This window comes from Callithrix jacchus, chromosome 3 (assembly GCF_049354715.1).
Source record: "Callithrix jacchus isolate 240 chromosome 3, calJac240_pri, whole genome shotgun sequence".
Lineage (NCBI taxonomy): Eukaryota > Metazoa > Chordata > Mammalia > Primates > Cebidae > Callithrix > Callithrix jacchus.
The window spans coordinates 39,435,016-39,457,489 of record NC_133504.1 but is presented as its reverse complement, the minus strand read 5'-3'; the positions used below and the strand labels follow the sequence as shown (position 1 = coordinate 39,457,489).

The 22,474-nt window shown below is 37.8% G+C and overlaps 1 protein-coding gene across 4 annotated transcripts in view; it reads right to left on the bottom strand.

Annotated features, from left to right (window-relative positions):
- PDGFC (platelet derived growth factor C) overlaps window positions 1–22,474 on the bottom strand; it is a 215,350-nt gene that overhangs the window by 191,262 nt on the left and 1,614 nt on the right. The gene's annotated exons all lie outside the window — the stretch shown is intronic.

The following is a 22,474-nucleotide window of genomic DNA, read 5'->3' as shown; positions in this document are numbered from 1 at the left end:
CCTTACGCAAATAAAATTTTAAAAATTAATAAAATTAATATGCCTTTTCTCTTGTTACTCTTTCTTTTGTCAGTTTAATTTGCAGGCCCCAACTTCTAAACCTAACAGGTAGAGGGAAAGTTCATTTTTTTCTTCTCCATTATAGTTCAGTAAGCAACTTGAAAGCGGTGTTATATTGAAAAATAGCTATTTACACTCACAAATACACAGAACTTCAAAATATTTATAATTGCTGAATTGCTATAAATTGTGAAATAAATTGGCTAGAAGTTGGCAAAAAGAGCAACATTAAATGACAACTGATATAACAAAATCAGCAGTGCACATTTTTATAAATGTAAAAATTCACTTATTGATTCTTTCAATTTCAGAGTAACTACCAAGCCCTGATCTAGGCACTACTGATATGACAGTTTATAACCTAAACAGGGAGAAAGGAAAATATACACTTTTCTTTCATCTCACTGTATTTTATCTCCAGAAGTAGATGCTTCTTACACTCTTCTCTTCATTCACTAAACAAATAAAATTTGAGTACCTACTGCCTACCAAGCAAGGTTCTAGATCCTGAAGATAAAGCAGTGAGAAGGGAAAAATAAATAAACCTCCAATAACAACAACTAAAATTTCTGGCTTCATATATCTTACATTCCAGTGACTTCATAAAACAATGCTGTCTTCCAAAAAACTATGCAGCAACATAGTATTTAGATTTATGCAATCAGATTTCATTGTGAGGTTTCATTCTCTTTATAACCAATGTAGGCAAAAAGTTTAAAGTAAATTCATAATATACATGTTCCTGTATTTATATATTGTTGCTTATAAATATGCCAGATCAATTTTTTAGAACAATTTTGAAACCACTATTGACCATCCAACTTGTGATTGTGGAGTTTTAATATTTTTGTTTCTTACAGAATGGTTTGCTGACAAAGGCATGTCTCCCCTTTGAGACTGATGCACGGGACAGAAATTAATCAGGACTTCTGAGTGTCTTCATGTTCGAGGTCATGATACAAATCTATAAACATAATTCAAATGATGTGTGACAATGAAAAGAAGGCACACCCTGCCTCTCTTCCAGAGCTAGTCTTAATTTTGTGATACTGTTCTGGATAGAGAAAGGTCTTTCTTAATTTAGCTAAAATCTGAGCCTGAACATCCACTCTATCTGATAGAAAAAAAAAAAGAAATCCTGGCTTTCTTTGGAAGTCTTTATTGCAGAAGGGATCAAATTAAGTCTTTGCTAAACCCACAGATACACTCAGCCCCCAATATGCTACACACTTAAAAACTCCAAGCCATTTCAAGCATAAATTTTAGGAGTAAAGAAACTTCCAGTAAATTCCTAAATAGGAAAAAAAAAATTCTTCTTCCAAAGATATTCTTCTGCTTCAGACTTCCCTCCCGAAAATTAGGACATTGACAACTAGTCATATTATCTTAGTCACATTATCTTATTTGGGGTATAACCTGTTTTAATATGTACAATGAAATGAAACAAAATGTGTCCTTTTTATAGCATAAGATGTAACATATTTAGGCAAAGGGATGCATCTGCTGGATTTTAAAATACTACTGTTTCAAATAATCAAAACTTTATTTCTAGAGCTTTTGCTACATACCTGATTCTGCCAATATCCTCTTTGCATTTAAAGAAGTCACGAGGGCCGGGCGCGGTGGCTCGAGCCTGTAATCCCCGCACTTTGGGAGGCCGAGACGGGTGGATCACGAGGTCGAGAGATCGAGACCATCCTGGTCAACATGGTGAAACCCCGTCTCTACTAAAAATACAAAAAATTAGCTGGGCACGGTGGTGCGTGCCTGTAATCTCAGCTACTCGGGAGGCTGGGCAGGAGAATTGCCTGAACCCAGGAGGCAGAGGTTGCGGTGAGCCGAGATTGCGCCATTGCACTCCAGCCTGGGTAACAAGAGCGAAACTCCGTCTCAAAAAAAAAAAATAAATAAAAAAAATAAAGAAGTCATGAGACAGTCAGAAACAAAGAATTTCAAGTCACAAAGCAACGATGGAGTTAGCTACATTATAGGTTAGCTATTACACACTGACATACAGTGATACTACCAAGTTTCTTCAAAATGTAATACTTATGTGTTGTCATTAAACCACTGAGGTAAATGCCAACATTTATCACTATGTAAAAAATCAAACAGAAATCATTAAGAACATTTTAATGAAAGTATTTTTTTTTTGTTACTCACTGAAATTATTGGCAGCATTGAAACAAAATCTATTAGTGTTTTAAGATATAAACTATGCTTTAACCTGGTATCTACTGCAGCACAAAGTGCTAAGTCACATGCTAAGTCACGTACAAAATGTGAAAATCAATTTTGGCAATTAGGCTAGAATGTAAATAGCAGAGGCCAATTCTCCCCACTGCCTAAGATATTTCCTGATAAATGAGATTCCCAGCACTAAACATTTAACAAATTGATCTACGAATGGACTGAAAAAGCCAGTAATCTTCCTCAATCTTCTAGTAACACCAAGTACATTTCCTTGGTATTGTTTAGTAATCTGCACAGGATTTAACACCTGAAGTAATCTGTATAGCATTTTTATTTTTCAAGCCACAAAATTAGACATAAAAAGATCAGTGAAAAATCTGTGATCATTATCAAATTCGGGGCATAAAACATAGAATAATTCATCTGAAAGAATACAGTGCAGGAAAGTTTGTTTTCTCTTTTATCTAGGCTTAAGACAGTTATTTACAAATGAAACAATGAATTTTATCTTTTTATGAAAACGTCAAGGGAAATCTTAATAAGATGTTTGGAGTACCAACAAAAAGCCTAAGCGCAACGTTTAAATTGCTGAACTCAAAAAATAAAACAACTTCTTAAATGTCTTCGATTCTATACCTAAGTAAAAAGATTTACACAGTCAGGCTTCATTTGCTTACATGGGAGTTACTCTTCCAAAACGTCTTTTATCCTGTATAGGAGAAAGCCTCCCTCTTTGCACAAAAAAATTCCTCACTTTCAAGTCACCAATTGTTTTGAAAAACTTTTCCCTTGACAGAGATATAGGACCGTCTCTCAAAGAGCCAAATCAAACAGCCAACCTACTAAAGACACCTAGCAAACTGGTTATTGTCCAAATTGTTTTCTAGACTAAAGTCAAATGGTGGTACCATCAGAAGGAATCAGGAGTCTGGGATTCTAAAAAGGTTCATTAAGAAGGCGTTCACATTCAGCAAATGTGATGTGCTGTGTGGTTTTTCTATTATCTTTCTCACTTATATTTCTGTATACGTGCATGACAATGTTACCATAATTTAAATTACTAGATATCATTGTCTTGAAAAAGCAGAGAAAAAAGAGATGTACTCTCAACAGTGGTTATGAAACTTCATTGTTCTTAAAATTTTACCAGATGGCAAACTTTAAAAGTTGCTATAAAAAGACATAAAATATGTCTTCTTACCAAAAGTGTGTGTGCCTATTTTTGACCAAAGTGGTGAAACCTAGGTTCTCTAAGAGCATAAGACATAAGATATGAAGGTTGAGATTTACCCATCTAAGAAGCAGTCTATGTTCAGTATCAATAATCAGTACATCTAACTCACCCCAGCTCAGGAACTGAGAATACCAGGACACAATGGCCTCAATACATTACATATAAAAGCACAAAACCAGGCTCTATCCTCGCTAAATTCCATCCCTTCTTATTCTGGCTGACTTAAAATATGGATATAAATTAAGACAATTCACTCTGCCTCATAGAGAGAAACAAAATGAACAGGAAAATAAGTAGTCTGGTCTCTAGGGGTACTGAATATTTGTATTGCCTTAAACTTACTGGGAAACATGGGCATAAACTTGTGCTGTCTGGGCACCATACTTAATGTAAATAGCAGAGGGTTGTGTGGCTTTAATTTTGTCGTGACACCGTAAATATTGGCATCCCAAACATGTGCTGACTGCCATGGATTCTGAACTCTCTCTCCAGGGTCTGCTTCTGTTTTGTCCACTTGCCAGAACTAAGGACCACTTAGTCCTGCCCATAATCTCATAGGATCAGAGCTGAAAAAAATCAACTTTATTTACAAGAAAAAAAATTATGTTTGTGACTTTCTAAAAGAATAACTTTTTCAAGATTTTTGCCTTCCCTGGGATAAATCACAGTTGTCAATCTCAAAACCTCAAAGTAAAAAAGAAAAACAAACTAAAAATAAGAAAGCACATGAGTTATATCTTATGTTAACTAGAAAGAGCAAAAGGGGAATAATCTAAAACAAAAAATACGTCAAAATTACTGAAAATGAACTTTCAGTGGTCATGACTTCTCTATAATAAATTGATTGCAATAAAACTTTATCCTAAAGTTCCCTGTTTAAAAATAAATTTCCTTGAAATGATACACTTCTTTTTCTTATTGAGGAAATAACATTCTAAGCAGTCATCATTATAATTTTGCCAATCAGGTTCTTTGTGCATTTATTTTATTCAATCTAAGCAAAAAGATTGAGACTCTCCAGTTATCCCCTTTTAGTTCCTCAAAATGAAGCCAGACATGAGATGCATCCCTCAGCTGTGAAATAAGGCATATGACTCCTTTAGAGCCCATCAGTGATGATTTATGACACCAGATGCCAACACTCCAGCAGAACAAGCTGTGTTGGGTCTAAGTGGGCTGTTTTCACTTCACTTAAAGGATCCGCCATCCAGTGGGAAACTAGGTTAAAGATTATTCAACATTTTATTCTTTGACACTTGAAAATTATGGGAGATTAAAACACATATATAATTAGAATCCAAGGTAGAAATTCTGCACTATTCTGCGAGTTTAGAGAAGGCAGGCATACCAGTCTGAAAGAAAGAGAGGCTTTATGGGGCAGAGAGGGGACCAGTCAGACCGGGCCTTTAATCCATGTTGGCTTTGAGCATGCAGCATGAAGGAGAGATGTTGTTCCTTTGCATTCCACATCCCAGACACTAACTTATTTGGCTATTTTCTCACTATCTGGCATCTGAACTGCTGCAAACGCCTTCAAACTACTGTCCCAGTATCTAGCTTCTCTGCCCTTTACAATTATCCTGAGTTACTTTTATTTTGGAAAGAAAACAACTATATATTTAAAATTTGTTAAGAGAGCAGGTCTTAAATATTTTCATCATGAAAAAAAAAAGATACCTGTGTGAAGTGATGGATAAATTGATCAGTTGGTTTGCAGTAATCCTTTTGCAATATATGCATATATCAAAACATTCCATTTTATATGGTAAACATATTCAGTTTTTAATTGTCAGCTATACTCAATAAACCTGGGAAAAACACTATTTGCTGATAAAACAATAAGATGAAAAATGTAAATACATTTAAAAAACAAAAATCAAAGCTGATTAATTTAAGAATTGTTATCTGTTATAGGTGTAAGAATATGAGCATAAATGAAGACACACCCTTCTTATTAGGAATTGACGCAGAAGGCTATATACATTACCCATCAGCTAAGGTCCTTCAGTGGTGCTGTAGCATCCGACAAGTTTGCATCCAAACGTGCTCTTAGTATGTCAGACAGAGCCCTTCACAATTAATGAATAATTTTTCAATCCTGTTTCTCACCAAAAACAGTTCATCTTTGAACAGGCTTTGTGCTCTCTCACAAGTCTACACCTTCTGCTTAGAACACTCTCTTCTTTTTCTGGTGAATTATTTATCCTTAAAGACCCAACTTAATAACAGCCCAATGAGAAACCCTTCCTGACCCACAAGCAGAACATCCCTGGGTCCTTGGGCATTCTAAGCATATGCCTAGTGTATCACAAACAACATCAAGCACACAAAGACATTTTTGTTTACCTGTTTTCAGAATGAGATATAGTAGTCAGAACAACAAGCATTTTTGTGTATTGGATTTCATTAATTTACTGGTTGAAAGAGTTGGCAGAGTAATAGACAAAGTCAGGAAAATACAGATCTCTGGGGTGAGCAGACGTCAGTTCTGCATAATATTTGTGTCAGAAGACTAGGGTGACAGCACAGTAGACATAGAGAACAGCAATGTAGACTCTCCTTACTCAAAGTTTGGTCCTCAGACCAATGACAATAGCAACACCTGTGAGATGGCTAAAATGCAAATTTTTAGGTCCCACTCAAGACCTACTAAATTAGAATCTGAATTTTAATAAGGTGATTTGTACGTATATTACAGTTCGGGAAGCACCAATCCAAGCTTGACTAGAGCAGACACAACCAGACTCTATCATAAGATTATCTGACATTAATCTCTGTAAATGATCGATTGTGGGTGACAAGTCATGGGAAAAGCCTGAGTCATAGAAGGAAGAATAAGAACACTTTGCCACAGTTTGGGTCATAGGTAACCAGCACCTGGTTTGGGAAGTCAGTGAGAATGCAGAAATTTACAAATGTAGAGATAACTATTTTACAAAAAAATAGCAATGTTAATATTTACTTATGAGTTTGATAATAATTCCATGCTTATTTAACAAACTGTATTATATATTTTGAAATGTTGTGAAGAAATAATAGTTAGCAGGACAAAATCTATTAGTTTAAGTTGCTTTCTCAGACTTGGAGTGCTAAGAGCAACCCAGATTAGGAGAAATATTAAGTCCCCTAAATATACATATTATTGGATGTTCCAATGGAACTGAGGTTTCCATAAGATAGGTACCAGGACATCAAAGCAGCAATAAGATAGACATCTTCCATATGCATATTTTTAAGAAAAACGGCAAGAAGCTGTTCTATGAATGTCGAATCCCCTTGGACACATCAAAGATCCTGCCCTGTCCATTCCATTCCCTCTCCCACCCCAGGCTCCAGATAGAAGCAGGCTAGGTAGGCAGTGAAGAGATGCAATGCTATCACATTTGGGGTTTTAACTATTTCAAATTACTAGGCATGTTTGTTTCTGAAGTGTAAGAGTGCTTATATTAGAAGTTACTCTAGAACTCTGTGTCACTTAAGAGTGAGCTGAAAGGCCATGGTCTTACAGGAATATTCATTCTAGGGTAGGAAGATTTCCTCCTCTCAGTAAAATTTAGAAACAACAAAAATAAATTCATGTTTTGATCGTGACCCAAGGGTCATAGTTATCCAACAGACTAGTTCCAGGTCCATGTTGCCAGTGATTATGGAGACATAAAACGGGCTTTCCCATGATAACAATACACACAAGCCCTACTCTGCAAATGCACACAGAAAACAGCCCTCTTTCGACGGTGCGGAACACGCATGCTAAGGTATATGTTCTCTTGAGCAAACGTGCTACAACTTGGACCCACCCCAGCAACTTTCTATGTGGCTTTAATAACTGTAAAAACAACACATTTGTTTAGTGGTTGCAACAGACACTAGAAATTCCACATCAAGGACCCAGGCAGACTTGTAGTGGGTTTCTCTCTGTCTTTTACGATTTCTGAGGTCCCACTTATAAGGGCATCAAAGCCAAAAAAATAAAGTAATGGTTGTTAAAGTGGCCATTAAATTTGAATTTCCACTGTTCTTTTTACATCTCTAAAGCTTTTTATCGGTGAAAAGTTCTTGCTAGTTCCGGTTTGGATGTATGTTTTTAATATGCATTTTCCACATGTCACTCCCCACCCAATTACCAGTGTTTGGTACATTTGATTCCACTTCTCCCACAGCATTCATGAACCTTCTTAGCTTACCAACCCCACTCTTTGCTTCATCTCCATATCTCAGACATATCATCTCATTTTTCTTCTTGATGGACTGGCCAGGCAAAAACACCTACTTCTGTTGTATTTCTCTCCTGTATTATATACCTCTACTTTAGTCATTCTGCTGGACTGAAATGTTGGACTAAAATGACACTACAGCAGTTTATCCAACTCCATTGGATAAACCACTGGTAAATTAGCCCTTGCATCTCCTCTCACTCCCTTCAAAAATTATCTCAAGGATCACTTCCTCCAAAACTTAATACCTACCTTCCCACCAAATAGGCTCCATTCTTATTGTGATTATTTGGTATGTGGTTTAATAGCTCTACAGTTATTTCACCTGTGTTCCAATATCAACTGCACGAGAACTTTCTAAAATAGAAGGCTTGTTTCTTGCTACACATTTAATCTTTTCCTCTACTCTGACTCTCTCCCAAACCTCCAAAATAAGCAAAGAAACAAAACATGTTTCCTTCCTGGAACCACTATCTCCTTCTCTCTTAAAAACGTAATGTACGGAGGGGTGCAATGGCTCACCACCTGTGATTCTAGCACTTTGGGAGGCAGATCACCTGAGGTCAGAAGTTTAAGACCAGCCTGACCAATGTGGAGAAACCCCATGTCTACTAAAAATATAAAAGTAGCCGGGCATGGTGGCACATGCCTGTAATCCCAGGTACTTGGGAGGCTTAGGCAGGAGAATCGCTTGGACCTGGGAGGCGGAGGTTGCGGTGAGCAGAGATCATATCATTGCACTCCAGCCTGGGAGACAGAGCAAAACTCCATCTCAAAAAATAAAAAAAAAATTAATTAAAAAAACTTGATGTCTCACTTCCTTTACTCCACATCCATCCTTCTACATCGTTTATTACACTGAAGATTTTTTTCTTTCTGTCAACATGGAAAAATCCTAGGCTGCTCATTGGTCTTCATTTCCTTCAGTCTCTGCTGTATTTTATCATATGGGTCCATTTCTGTGAATTTTCTCTCTCCATTCTTCTCATCCTTCACTACCTGCATTGTGACTGCACTGATCCCTTCATGACTTCCTCTTCAGTGGATTTCTTCCTGTGAGACTTCCTTTTCCTTTTGACCTTATTCTTCACTGTTCAGCAACCTTCATTCTGTTCCTACCTTTTATATACCATTAGGAATCAGATTTAATTCATAATTTGGCTGCCCACATAGCTTCGACAGGAGGGTCAATAATGGAGTTCACATGAGGCATAAAGAATTACTCTTCTATTTACTCAAGCCCAAGTCATATATCAATTTTCCTCCCTTTGTGCATCCTATTTCCAGTGACCTTCCCACTGAACGTACTTCGGAGGTCTCCCTCAAAACAAACTACACTTTAGACTGCATGAATTTCCCAACTTCCTTACTGTGCATATCTATCCACCAGGTTCCCAACTCCTAAAATCCTACCCCGCCATTGATTCCCCATGTCCAAATGACGCTCACTTTCCTGGCCCCTTTGTTCAAAATGTATATATATCTCCTAACAACTTTTTTCAGCCTTTTCTAATGGCTCAGCTAAATAATCTTGCCTTTCTCTGAATTCCCACCAAAAATGATACTATCACTTTTTATTACCTAATATACCTAACTGCATGTCTTATCTCTCCCTTTAACTGTAAACTACTTGAAGGCAGTCACTAAGTCTAATTTCACTTTGCATCTTCCACAATGCCTCAGCTTCAGGCAGATACCTAAGGCACAAAGATGTGAATTGTTTTCAAGATCACAGAAAATCCAGTTTAAATGCAGGTCTTAGGTTTCTTCATAGACTTAAGGCCATCAAGTTACTCATTTAAAAAAAAGGAAATAACCAGCCACACATTACACAGAAACTATAATATCCACCATTGTCCGTTGTTTTTTAAGCCCGTGAAGCTGAAGCAATTATTTCCGCTGCCAAACTTCCAGCAGTAACACTTAAAAGTTGCCAGTATGTTATAATGCCATCAGTTTTCAAAACTAAGAAAGGCTCATTGATTTTTACTAAGGATTTCTTTCACAATCACTTCCTTTAAGGCCAAATGAGCCAACCATGATTGACAGAAGATACAGAATGAATAAATGTTATGGTATCAACATAAAAATTATTTAGTTTCCTGTGCTTACTTCAATTTCCAAGTTGATTTCTAGCTCCCATTGCCAGTTGTCATTACCATTAATGGGTAACACAACACATTTTTATATATCCACCCACTCAACTCCCCTTCATTGAACGATTTTGGCACAATCATCACACCCAATTTCAGAAAAGGTAAATGAATATCCTAACACAATAACGTTGCTCTGCTAAAAACAAGATAACTCGGATAGAACTTATTGCCCACTTCTTAAGTAAGACAAATGAATTTCGCACTAGGGTGGTTATAATAGCAGGTTTATTATAAGACTGGCAGAGTTACAGTAACTATAAATCCTGACTGTTGTTAGATTTTTTACTTTACATAGTTGTAGTTACGAATTGACTCTTGTAAGTCAGAACAATTATTTTACAATTAGTTTAGACATGTCTGAGCCCAGAAGGAAAATTTCTATTTCAATCGTCTTATTTTCCTTTAAAAGAACCTAATGCTACCAGAAATCAGATCAATTCAATCTTCACACATGAGTTTCTAACCATTTCTCAAAGTTGAACAGATTTATAAATGTGATTGCTCAAAATTTTAGGTATGCTTTCCAATTGCAAATACAAAAAGAGCAATAATGGATTTCCATGCACTTGAAAAAAACAAGTAAACAAAAACAAGCTTGCAACCTCGTACTCAAAGTAGAACATGGCTACCACCCTATAAAACATAATACACACCCCTATATTTGGACTGCAAATCTATCACTTAAACATCTAGTAAATGACCCAATTTGTTTACATGGCCCTGTAGCTTTTATGGCCTTTCCATAAAGAAGTTATTACATCCATTCCCTTTATTTTGTTTAAGAGTGTTTGAATGAGCCCCAGAACCACAGGTTAGTTAAACAAGCCGTCCTTAGATGGACGTGGTCTCATATAATTCACCACTACCGGGGAAATTTTCAGAACAATGTTTGTAGTTCTCTAACACCACACATTCCTACACACCAAAAGTACTTCCTGTGCTTTATGCAGTTTTAAGTGTTCAGTAGCTATATGAAATAAGTCCTATTTTTCCATTTTTCCAAGTAAACTTGTGGCATTTACACTTCTTCCAGGAGATTTGCACCTCTGAGATTTGCTATGGTAGGTTGGCCACTCAGAAATGACTGCAAACAAAGATTGCCAGGGAAATGTAAAATCCAGACACCCTAATTGATTTCCTAGGATGTAAATGTTAGTTCTGAAAGGAAACCGTTTTAAAACTGTTAGTTTAATGGGGTGCCCAACTGATGCCTATTAAAAGTTATCAGTACAGATTAAAGATGCATTTTCCACAGTGAAGCAAAAACTTTTTAAAAATAAGAATAGAGATGATTTGAGTCCTAACTTTTTCTTTGTTACCATGGCTTAAAACCTCAAGACTGCTAATATTCTCAAGAAAACACAAATAAAACACACATTTTAAAGGGTTAGTATTTATCAGTTAGGTATCTCTGCTCAGTATCTGTCAATAGCCTAGACAGATTCTGACCTGGGAAATTGCCTGCTATTTGTTGATTGCTGCTTTTTCTAGAAACAGACAGTTTGAACTACAGTGACTAACACAATGCAAAGATACAGTTGGACTCATTTTATGTATCTAACTGTTGTATATATAAATTTGGAATATCTCTACCACTATGCATTTTGTTACTGACTTCAGTTTTTTTTATTATAATTTAAGTTCCAGGTTAGATGTACAGATCATGCAGGATTGTTACATAGGTACACACACACCATGGTGGTTTGCTGCATACATCCCCCCGTCATCTACATTAGGTATTTCTCCTAATGTTATCCCTCCCCAATACCCGCAACCCCTGCTATCCCTCCCCTAGGCCCCTCACCACCACAATAGGCCCTGGTATGTGATGTTTCCCTCCCTGAGTCCATGTGTCCTCATTGTTCAACAACCCCTTATGAGTGAGAACATGTGGTGTTTGGTTTTCTGTTCTTTTGTCAGTTTGCTGAAAATGATGGTTTCCAGGTTCATCCATGTTCCTGCAAAGTACATGAACTCATCCTTTTTTATGGCTGCATAGTATTCCATGGTGTATATGTGCCATTTAGAACGGTGATCATTAAAAAATCTGGAGATAAAAGATGCTGGAGAGGATGTGGAGAAATAAGAACACTTTTACACTGTTGGTGGGAGTGTAAATTAGTTCAACCATTGTGGAAGACAGTGTGGCGATTCCTCAAGGACCTAGAAATAGAAATTCCATTTGACCTAGCAATCCCATTACTGGGTATATACCCAAAGGAGTATAAATCGTTCTATTATAAAGACACATACACATGTATGTTTATTGCTGCACTGTTTACAATAGCAGAGACTTGGCAGAGACTTGGAACCAACCCAAATGCCCATCAATGATAGGCTGGATAAAGAAAACTGGCTTTACTTTTATTCCTAAACAAAAGTACATTATTTCTGGAGCTCTACATGAAAATTTATTGCCTCTACAATACAACAGACCAGACCCCACAACACACTAGTGTTTTTATAGCTTTATATGCAATTTTATAGATACAGATATGTGTGTGTGTGTGTGTGTGTGTTCTTTTTCATGTAGAGCTTCAGATATAGTGTACTTTCATTTAGAAATAAAAGTAAAGTCAACAACAGTATGCACAGTTGTAGAAATGTCACTGCCCATTGAAAACAAAGCGTCCCATAATGGCTTTAATTAATTATCTACAACATCAAACTATTCCCAGCAGAGGTCTGCCTCCAGGACACCCACCTCAGGCTACGAAGGTACAGATCTATGCTTTTCATACCAGCTTTATCCAACTTTTTCCCTTGTTTTTATAGTATTCACAAAACCACCAACTACTATAAGAAATTCACCTAAATTCTGTCCATCCCTTTAATGGATAATCCAAAGGCAAATCACACTCTAGTAAGAAAGTCATTGGTATGCTTCCATAAAGCAATCTGAAAACACTAATTGTTACTGAGTTTTTCCTATGTTCTTCGCCGTACTTCAAACCTGCCTGTCATTAGATCTCAGGTTTAAAGTACAGTAAATCAGAAATGAACACTGCAGGTTTTCCCCTTTTCCCAGACCCAGTAAGAAAATTCCAGGGCCCGGCGCGGTGGCTCAAGGGGCCGGGCGTGGTGGCTCAAACCTGTAATCCCAGCACTTTGGGAGGCTGAGGCAGGTGGATCACGAGGTCAAGAGATCGAGACCATCCTGGTCAACATGGTGAAACCCCATCTCTACTAAAAATACAAAAAATTAGCTGGGCACGGTGGCACGTGCCTGTAATCCCGGCTACTCGGGAGGCTGAGGCAGAAGAATTGCCTGAACCCAGGAGGCGGAGGTTGTGGTGAGCCGAGATCATGCCATTGCACTCCAGCCTGGGTAACAAGAGAGAAACTCCGTCTCAAAAAAAAAAAAAAAAAAAAAAGAAAAAGAAAATTCCAGTAAGAGAAATGAATACTCCTTTCTTCTAATTTGTTCACATCTTACTCACATTTTAAGCAAATGTTTCTTCTTAGCACACTGATTTTAAATATCATCTGCTACCATAGCAAAATAAATTATAAAGCTTTACTGACTCTCAATTTGCATTTCTAATCACCCTAGACTAGGAATATATATCTGGCATTATGGGAAACAAGCTGTGATTTATTCCTCAGAAGAAGAAAAAAGATAAATAATTATGACTACTTAAAAGACAGATGTCCTTTAAGTACGCTGCAGAATAACTGCCAGAAACAACAGGAGATTAGTATCACGTAAGTCTAACTTCTGTTGTTAATGGTTTCTGATCTCTGTAGTGACTCAAAGGGCAGGTGCAATGGCCAACTGGGCATATTTAAGAACAGAAATATATCTCTATCATGCAAACACTGAAATGCTTAAAATAGTATCCACTCATGAACAAGGATTTCCTAGAATGCAAACAGCATAGCTTCAAAAAATGGCATGGCATCAAGAGAGTACATTCACCAAGAGAATTCAATCATTTCAAATCCTGAAATACCACAAAATCTTTCCAGCATTTATATACATGGAACCACAATGAACGTCAGTGGGAAAGTGATGCATATACTCAATGAAAAGTAACCTCCTAGGAACGAATTTTCCACACACTTGAGATCTTTTCCTCCTGAAAGTGTTAAACCTGTTTTCTCTGCCTGTGATGTAACAGCTTCGTGACTTTAATTCAGTGTCCTCGAAGCTGCCTCCCTTTTGTCCCAGTTATTGATCCTTTACCCAGTCTCATTCTGCATGTAATCCATTTTGTGAATGAAGTGTGAAAATAGCTCTTTGTTTACATACAGAAGGCAACATAGAGTAGTGTGGACACAGGCTCAGCTCATGAGAGGGGAACTGAGGCTGCGCAGCCTGCCCTTCTAACCTGTTCACAGCTGCCAAGCATGCCTGATGACTGAAAAACATTCCAGCAACAAGCAGTTATCTGCACACACCAAAACAGAACTCTGCCATTGCCTGACTGCTGATAAAGTAACTGAATGGAAAGGGTTTTGATGGAATTTTAAATATGAAGGCTTTTCCTTTTGTTCCGTTTGTTAACTGCCAACCCTGCAGGAAGTACATGCAGCATCAGGGTCTTTGAATGCATAAGTCCAGGACATCTTCCCACACTTTTTCTAGCTTCTCTCACTCTGAACATTCTCGATGCTTCTTGTCTCCCATCCATGATATGCCTCTTCATGCCTCTTTTCTTTTCCTTAGGCTGTTCCCTCAGCCTAGGATCCTTCTCTCTTTTTCCCCTCTCAGACCCGCTTCAGAACACATCACCTTCTCTGTGGGAGCTTCTCTCCTTCAACTGCCCTTCCAGACAAAACCAACCACTTAGTAAATCAATAGAGGATATTTGAAGAGAAATAAAGCACTCTGTGTTCCCATAGCACTTTGAGCACAAAATAGACCATGAAGTCAAAGGCAGGATCTGCCATCCTCTGACCAAGTTTCTCAAGGGCAGGGGCTGCATCATCTTCTTCTCTGAGTATGCAGCACCTAGGGCAAAGCTTAGCAAAGAGCAGATGCTCATAAATATTTGCTGAATGAAAACAATGTTCTAATAAAACATTAGACCGTTTAACTTACGAAGGAAGAGGCACGTGGCTCTGAGTCCTGGCTTGGAGTCAGACCAAGGTCCAAATATCTACCAGCTGTGGGACCTTAGCTAAGCTACTTAGCTGGGGAAGCCCTGGTGTTTTTCTTAACATCTCACGGAGAGTTTGCTCTCTGGAAACACTGAGGACAATGTGGCACCTAACAGTCACTCCTGAGTGTCATTATTAAGCAATGCGAAACTGGAAGCTTACTCAGAGTCCTTTAGAACCATCCAACTACCCCCCAAAATGCATCTAAACCTTGCTGCTGCCAGGTCCTTCCTGGCAGTTCTTACTGGTTTATCAGCACATGGTATACATAGTAGAAATGTTAATCTACATCCTTGGACTTACCATTAATGACTTGTTCTGTTTGAGAATATTGATTGCCCTTAAGGAATCAGACCCTTACTTTGCCTCAGCCCCACAAACCCCAGCAACAACCCCATACATACCTCAGTGGACTAAGACATAACCCAACTACTATTCTAAAGGAAAAAAGCCGGCTGGGCACATGGCTCACCTCTGTAATCCCAGCACGTTCCCACCTCTGTAATCCTGAAGTAGGAGGATCACTTGAGCCTAGGAGTTCCAGACCATCCTGGGCAACATGATGAGACCCCATTTCTACAAATAAATACAAATATTAGCAGGGAGTGGTGGCACATGCCTGTAGCCCCAGCTACCCGGGAGGCTAAAAAGGGAGCATCACCTGAGCCTGAGGAGGTCGAGGCTACAGAGAGCTGTGATCACACCACTGCACTCCAGCTTGGGTGACAGAGTGAAACCGTGTTTCAAAAACAAAACTAAACAAAAAATATATATAAAAGGCTAAAAGCTAAGTACAATAAAATAATCAGAGTTTGAAAATGAAAGAGGAATTAAGCAGAACAGCAAGAGAGCAAATTTAGTGAAGCCAGCCTCGCAAAGAGGTCTGGTGTGGAAACACGGCAACTAACTGCCCAGGGAGGAGGCTACTCAGTCACCAGGGGACAACAATGAGTGGCTTGAAGATGGACATGCATTCTAAGGAGAAATCTGATGACAAATAACATTAAACTATATTTAAAATGCATTCCCATAAGGTAAAAGAAAAATTGGCTAATGCTACCAAAAATATCACTTACAGCAACTTGGCTTTAATTATAAATGTGGTTATTATAGTTCCTCTTTATAATTTTATTTCCCTTTGTTTTCAGATTTGGGAACTTTACAAACACAAAGTTTAAAAATGTAAATTAATAACAATATTTTAGGCAAGCCATGAATTTATTTTCTGACAGTCTTGAACTTAAAAAAAAAACTTGAACTTTTGAAAAGAATATCCATAGAATACAGTGTAAATAAAACTTAGGGTCATTCATTAAATCTACTTCAAAAAATAGTAGGTTATACTTTCTAGTGTTCACCAAACATGCTTATTTATTCATTTTTATGGTACTTTTACCATTGAGACATCCTGCTAAATGCTAAAATTATTACCAAAGGTTTTCCTTGTGGAACTGAGCACGCCAATGTCAGCCATAATCTTCATCACCATCATTGAATAAAGCAAAATATTAAAATAAACATCATTCATCTACATACCTGCTTAAAGTACAGTTCTAACATAATGGTAACCATTATAAAGGTAGTATTTCCAGTTACCTGCCAATTTGCCAGATGCCTACACAAATAGAAATGTCACTACATATATATATATATATATGCACACACACACATATATATGTATATATTAGCTGTTCCATTTGATTAATGTGATTATTATGAGATTATTTTCCTTATTTTTCCTATAAATATTTCAGAAGAAACAAATTCCTACATCATCTTCGAATCTGAAAAGCATGCAATCCACTAACATAATAAAGATATGCTTTTTATAAAATGTTTCTGAATTTTGAAACCAGGATTCCATTTGCCTAATTGGTTCTCACATAAAGAAAAATGCATCACCACGTTAGCAGTTTAATAGAGGCTCTCAATGACCTTGACAAGGTGAAGTCGGCTCTCTAGGCCTCAATCTGAACATCAGTGAGGATAAGCTTCTGGGATCTTTCCAGCTCTAACATTCCTCCTAACACACGTTGCTGAGTTCTAGCCTGTGCAAGTTATCCTTGAGCCACAGGCAACATATAGAAAGCACACAGATTCTGGGGGCTTGTCATCTATGCCACATTTTCAAGAGCTCTTGGTCCGCATCACACCACAGTCCCCATCTTCAGAAAATACAAGGCTATGCACAGCAATTATACTTTTGAAAGAGTAACCAGTTCTCGGAAACCTATCCATTTGCCTGGTACCTGCTCACTTGGTAACATGTATCTTTACCAAGAGTAAAACGTGGTACTTTGATTGGCACAAGCCAACACGACCAATACATGAACAAGCTTCTCTTCCTATTTAAGAAGTCAAATAGCGTGCAAGTTCCAAGTCCAAAAAGATATCTTAAAAGACGGCCTGTTGTTAGAGTTAACAGCATAGTTTGTCTTTAATAAGATACTAACTACATCCAGAACCTTTCAACAGATATTCACCAGGCATGCTTTTTGCCATACCTGTCTCAGATGCTGGAGGTCCTACAGGAAGCATCAAACAAGGTCCACGCTCTCAAGGACTTACGTTTTATGGTGGGGTGAGGGATACTGGTAGGTAATAAATTAATTAGTTAATAAATAAGAATATTAAGAAGTATTAAGTACTACATAATTAATTAATTTTGAGTAGCTAGTAAGGGGAGGTTAATTAGATTAAGTGGTCAGAAAAAAAATCTCTCTGAAGAAGTGAATCACTTAATCTGGATGATGCAAAGATGCTGCCCATGCGAGAGCAGCTGGTTACTGTTAGCCAGAGAGGCAGGGGAAACAACTGGGGCTGTGAATGCATGCCGAGGGTGCCATGCTGCCTTTCCATCTCTCCCCAGGCCATAACCCTTGAGGAGCTAAAACCAAAAGAGCTACAGGAAGGGGGCTTGAAAGAAGCCATACCCCTTCTTTACTCCAGGTTCTTCAAGTCACGGGTCAGGCCTGAGCTGCCAAGCAGAGAGGAAAAAAGATAGAAGTTTAACCCCAATATGAATTAAATTGTCCACAGCTTAAAGTGTCAAAAGGCTTAACAATCAGTATGGCAAGAACATTGATCGATCCCAACACAGGCCAACAGGGTTACAGAAGTATCTTAGAGGCCTTGAGCAGTACCAGGCATTTGAGTTTCTGTTTCACATTGTTGGTCCATTTGTCTTAGAGGAGTTGCACTAGGCCCTTCCCAACTCATTGGAAATATTTCAACATTTCAACATTTTGGTAATCAGTGTGGTAACTAACACTGGTGCATAGTAAATAATTATCAAACATTAGATTTCTCCTTAGGTGATACAAAATAAAGGGAGATTTGGAAAATAAAATCATAGCTGGAGGCAGTAGTGGTGAAAAATAATACAACATATAGATTGTTTACACCTAATCATAACCAAAAGGCCAAGAAGCAACAGAGATTGCTTAATAAACTAGTTATATAGAGATTACACAGAGTCACATAGAAAAATCAGAGTAAGTAAACGAAGGGACTTTATGACTTCTACCGTTTTGGTTGATACAAGTAGAGAAACCTACAGGAAAAATTTCATCAGTCTTGAAAACTTTTTTTTACTATGACCATTATGAAGGTCTTGATTCATTACTACTTATTTAACATATCACCTTAGCATTAGAATTTTTTTCTCCAGAAGGTGCAAAAGTTTATACATAAAACTTAGAATCTTACCAGTTTAAAGCTTGAAAACAAGCATGAAGTAGGAGCTAATACACAGAAGATATTTATGAAATAACTTTCAGCAAGGGTGAAATAAGAGTAGACAAAGCTAAGATTTCAGTGCCTGAGACAGAGCTAGATCTCGTAGAAGAGATGGTAGCACTGGGATGAGTTTAGTGTTGAATCCCATCCTCTATTTACAATTATTTAACAAATGATACATTAATCCTTGAGGCTTCCTACCAACCTCAGCACTTTTAAACACGTTTTAGTGGTAAAAGCAAAGTATATCATTCATCCAATATCTGTGATTACAGTTGATATGGAAGAACAATGACCATATAATAGGGCTTTTTAATCGCCTACTGTGAAAAGACGAAATTCATCATTACACAATGGCACTCTACTCATTCAACTTCCTCAACTATTTCGAACAGCAGAGAACCAGGAGGAAGTTTGTTTCTGTTTTTGGTAAAAAAGCCATTAAACAACAAAAATAAATGTCACAAAGTTCATGCAATCAAACTTACAGGGAAACTTACAGGAAAGTCCCTTTAGTCTGCAGTTAGAGCCTATTTGCTCACTGTTCTAAATATTGTGGTTATCTATTTTTGATAAAATAGAGATTTGAAGCTGCCACCTAAAAACGGTTGTGAGGGGACTGGACACATTTTTTAATTTCCCATTTTTAATTTACATTTTGTTAGATACAGGCGCATTGGCAGTAGGAAGAGAAAGCTGGCACTGATAAAAAGAGACGGAAAATCCGTGAACGCAAAATACAGGCAAAAGGGCATTACCAGTAGCCCGAAGTAAATTGCCCCGCATGCCAAAAAAACCCCTGAGAAAAAGAACACATACAATAACTGATGTTCATAAGACCATCCCTAGTGAATCGCGGCCTATTCCAAATCTAAATTTAGAATGGTTAAAGAAAATGAGAAAAAATAAGAAGCATGTGCCTGATTTAGGTGTAAATTAAAATCCCTCACCAACAACACAGGTACAAGAGCCATTCCTTCACCAACAGCTTTGTCACTGACATCTTTTTGCGCTGCAGGCAACAGACAAAATAAGTTTTGTTTTGTTTCTAAACATATATGATTCCTTCTGCTACAATTCAGATGCACCATCCCAGAACTTAATCATTCCACAATAGGCATTCTCAGCTAAAACCAGTGTGCACAAAATATGAGTATTCTTCACCACGGTCACATAGTAAGTATAAAGGCCAGACACCCTCCAAGCAAGTCAATGTTACATTTTATCTCTTTTGTCAAGCTAAATCTGAAGACTCTTGCTTTCATACGTGAGACAGGGTCAGAAGTAAGGTTAAAAATTAAGTACAGTATATGAAGTCAACTTATAATATCAGAGGATGAAACTGTACAGTAAAAGTGGCAAGAACTGCAATCCAACGGCAGGTCAAAAACCAGATGCCTAACAATAGTGTAAATGACACTAACCCTTCAAAACTAATTTTGAACCACGTCCACATGATCCAGCCTAAATCCGTGTATGCAGCATTGGCTATAGCAATCGATTTCCAATTCTACCTCCTCTTGGGACTCCAAGTTGATATTAAAACTGAACGACAGTGTGAGGGACCTGATTGAGTAAATACCATTGGGGACTTTAGCATACTCGAGAAAATAGAGTATCATGAGGAGGGGTTCTTGGAGACAGGAATGAACTCCTACAGTCATAACACATCACTTTGGACATTTCATTGCACTTAGAAAACTTTTCACAAAATGATGCAATGCACGAACTGGGCCAATGGGATCTGGGCCATGGGATTTTCTACGTGGTATCCTAAAGGAAGGTTTGTATTTACGGGATTGTACAACTGTGAAAATTGAGACAGCAATAGGAAAATAAGCAATCATAATTCAGTATAAGAGCAAAAAATTACCCACATAATGGAAAATTCGAAAGTCAAAAAAAAGAAGTAGTAGTAGTAGCAATGGTAACAGTAATAGCTCTAGCAAATCTGGTTACATTCCAGGGGAATCTTCTTTAGCACCCACCTGTTATCCTCAAATCTTGAAAGTCTGATGTTTAAAAATCAACCTGAGCATGTGCAGGAAAATAGCTCTATATTGCCCCCTAGTGCTGGCCAGTGCCACTTCTCCTAGGGCTAAAAACTACAAAGTGAGTAGTTGCTCTACGTGTAGTTACTTCCTGCTGCCATCCTTAACACAGACCATCCCCCAAACATAGGCCAATCCTCTGCCCACAGAATAGGAAACAAGTGGCTATTTTTAGCATCATGCATCTTAGGAATGGATATGGCCCAGTCTCAGATGGCAACAGAATGTGTGTGGCCTGGCTTAATGAACTCATCTCTCCTGAAAGAGCAAACCTACTTGGGTAAAGTGGCCTGTGACCACATGCTGCATGACGGCTCTGGGCCCCTTACAAAGTGACGATAGCATGTGGAACCGAGAGAGAACTACAAGGAAAGGACCAAGAGAAGCACAGGTTAGCAAAGCGATTCGGGGAGATGCCAAGATAGGCTTGATAAGACAAGGCAATAGGAGAAATGATACGAGATAAGAACAACAAGAAGCAGAAGCCAGGAAGCCAGGAATACTGTGCATTGCTGTCATTATGGAGAAGCTTGTCTAGTAAGAAGCAATATTTTGAATGGGACATTTATTTTACATGAGAAAGAACAAAGATTAGTCTGATTTGTTTCCTGCACGGGTACAGCTGGTGCTGTGGCTCCTTTGATCGCTTTCCCTCAGTCCTCTGCAGCTCCTGTGATTAGAGATAGATCCCTAGGCTGCCCTTTGATCAGCAGCTTCAGGAGCCTGCAGGTGCCATGAGCCATCACGTTAGCAAGTTCTAAGAAGCACCACACTAATATTGGCAGATAAATGTGATACTGTGTCTTGCTGCACAACAACAAATACAAATAATGTCTACAAAAGTCCCCAGAATATTTTTTATCTATTTTCATACCCTAGAATTTTCTGTGCTTTCTTAAACATGAACACTTAAAGTTTAAACTCAAAGTTGAAGCCTTGAAATGCCCCAACATGAAAAGGGAAAAAAAAATCTCTGTGACTTAAAACTATAGGACACACCATTTGGATTTTGTAGGTATGCCACTTGTGTTCATTTGGCATGGTTAATGAAGTGACAGAATCCTTGCATTCTGAATAGATGATACACAAAGCAGTAAAAATATGTATATTCCTTTTCAAACAACAGTAAGAGCCTCCACTTGTAAACAGGGCATTAAATATTCCAATTTTAGACAGCCTACGTTAACATTGTGGTTTCGTGTGCAGTATAAAATTTCTATTTACAAAGTATTCTCAAAAATGACTTCATAATAGTAGATGAAGATAAAAAGAGTTTAGAAATTGAATGATGTAAATCATATGGGTTCAGAGGCTAAGCAAATTACACACCCTGAAGCTGCCCTGGCTTTATGAAAGGAGCCTTTCTCCAGCTCTGTGCAATCCCAGCCCAAGGGAACTTGCATCTGAGAGTTTTCCAAACATTTCAGGTACACTTGAAAGCTGAAAGTAATTCTCATTTCCTATGCAGGATTAAGTCGTTTCCAGCACAAACAAAATAGCAGTCATTCACCAACACATACAAAAACACACCACCAGAACAGTAAGGACTTGAGTACAAAGGCAAGTTTTAAAAATATACATATATATATATATGTGTGTGTGTGTGTGTGTGTGTGTGTGTGTATGTATATATATGTGTGTATATATGTGTATATATATGTGTGTGTGTGTGTGTGTATATATATATATATATATATATATATATATAGAGAGAGAGAGAGAGAG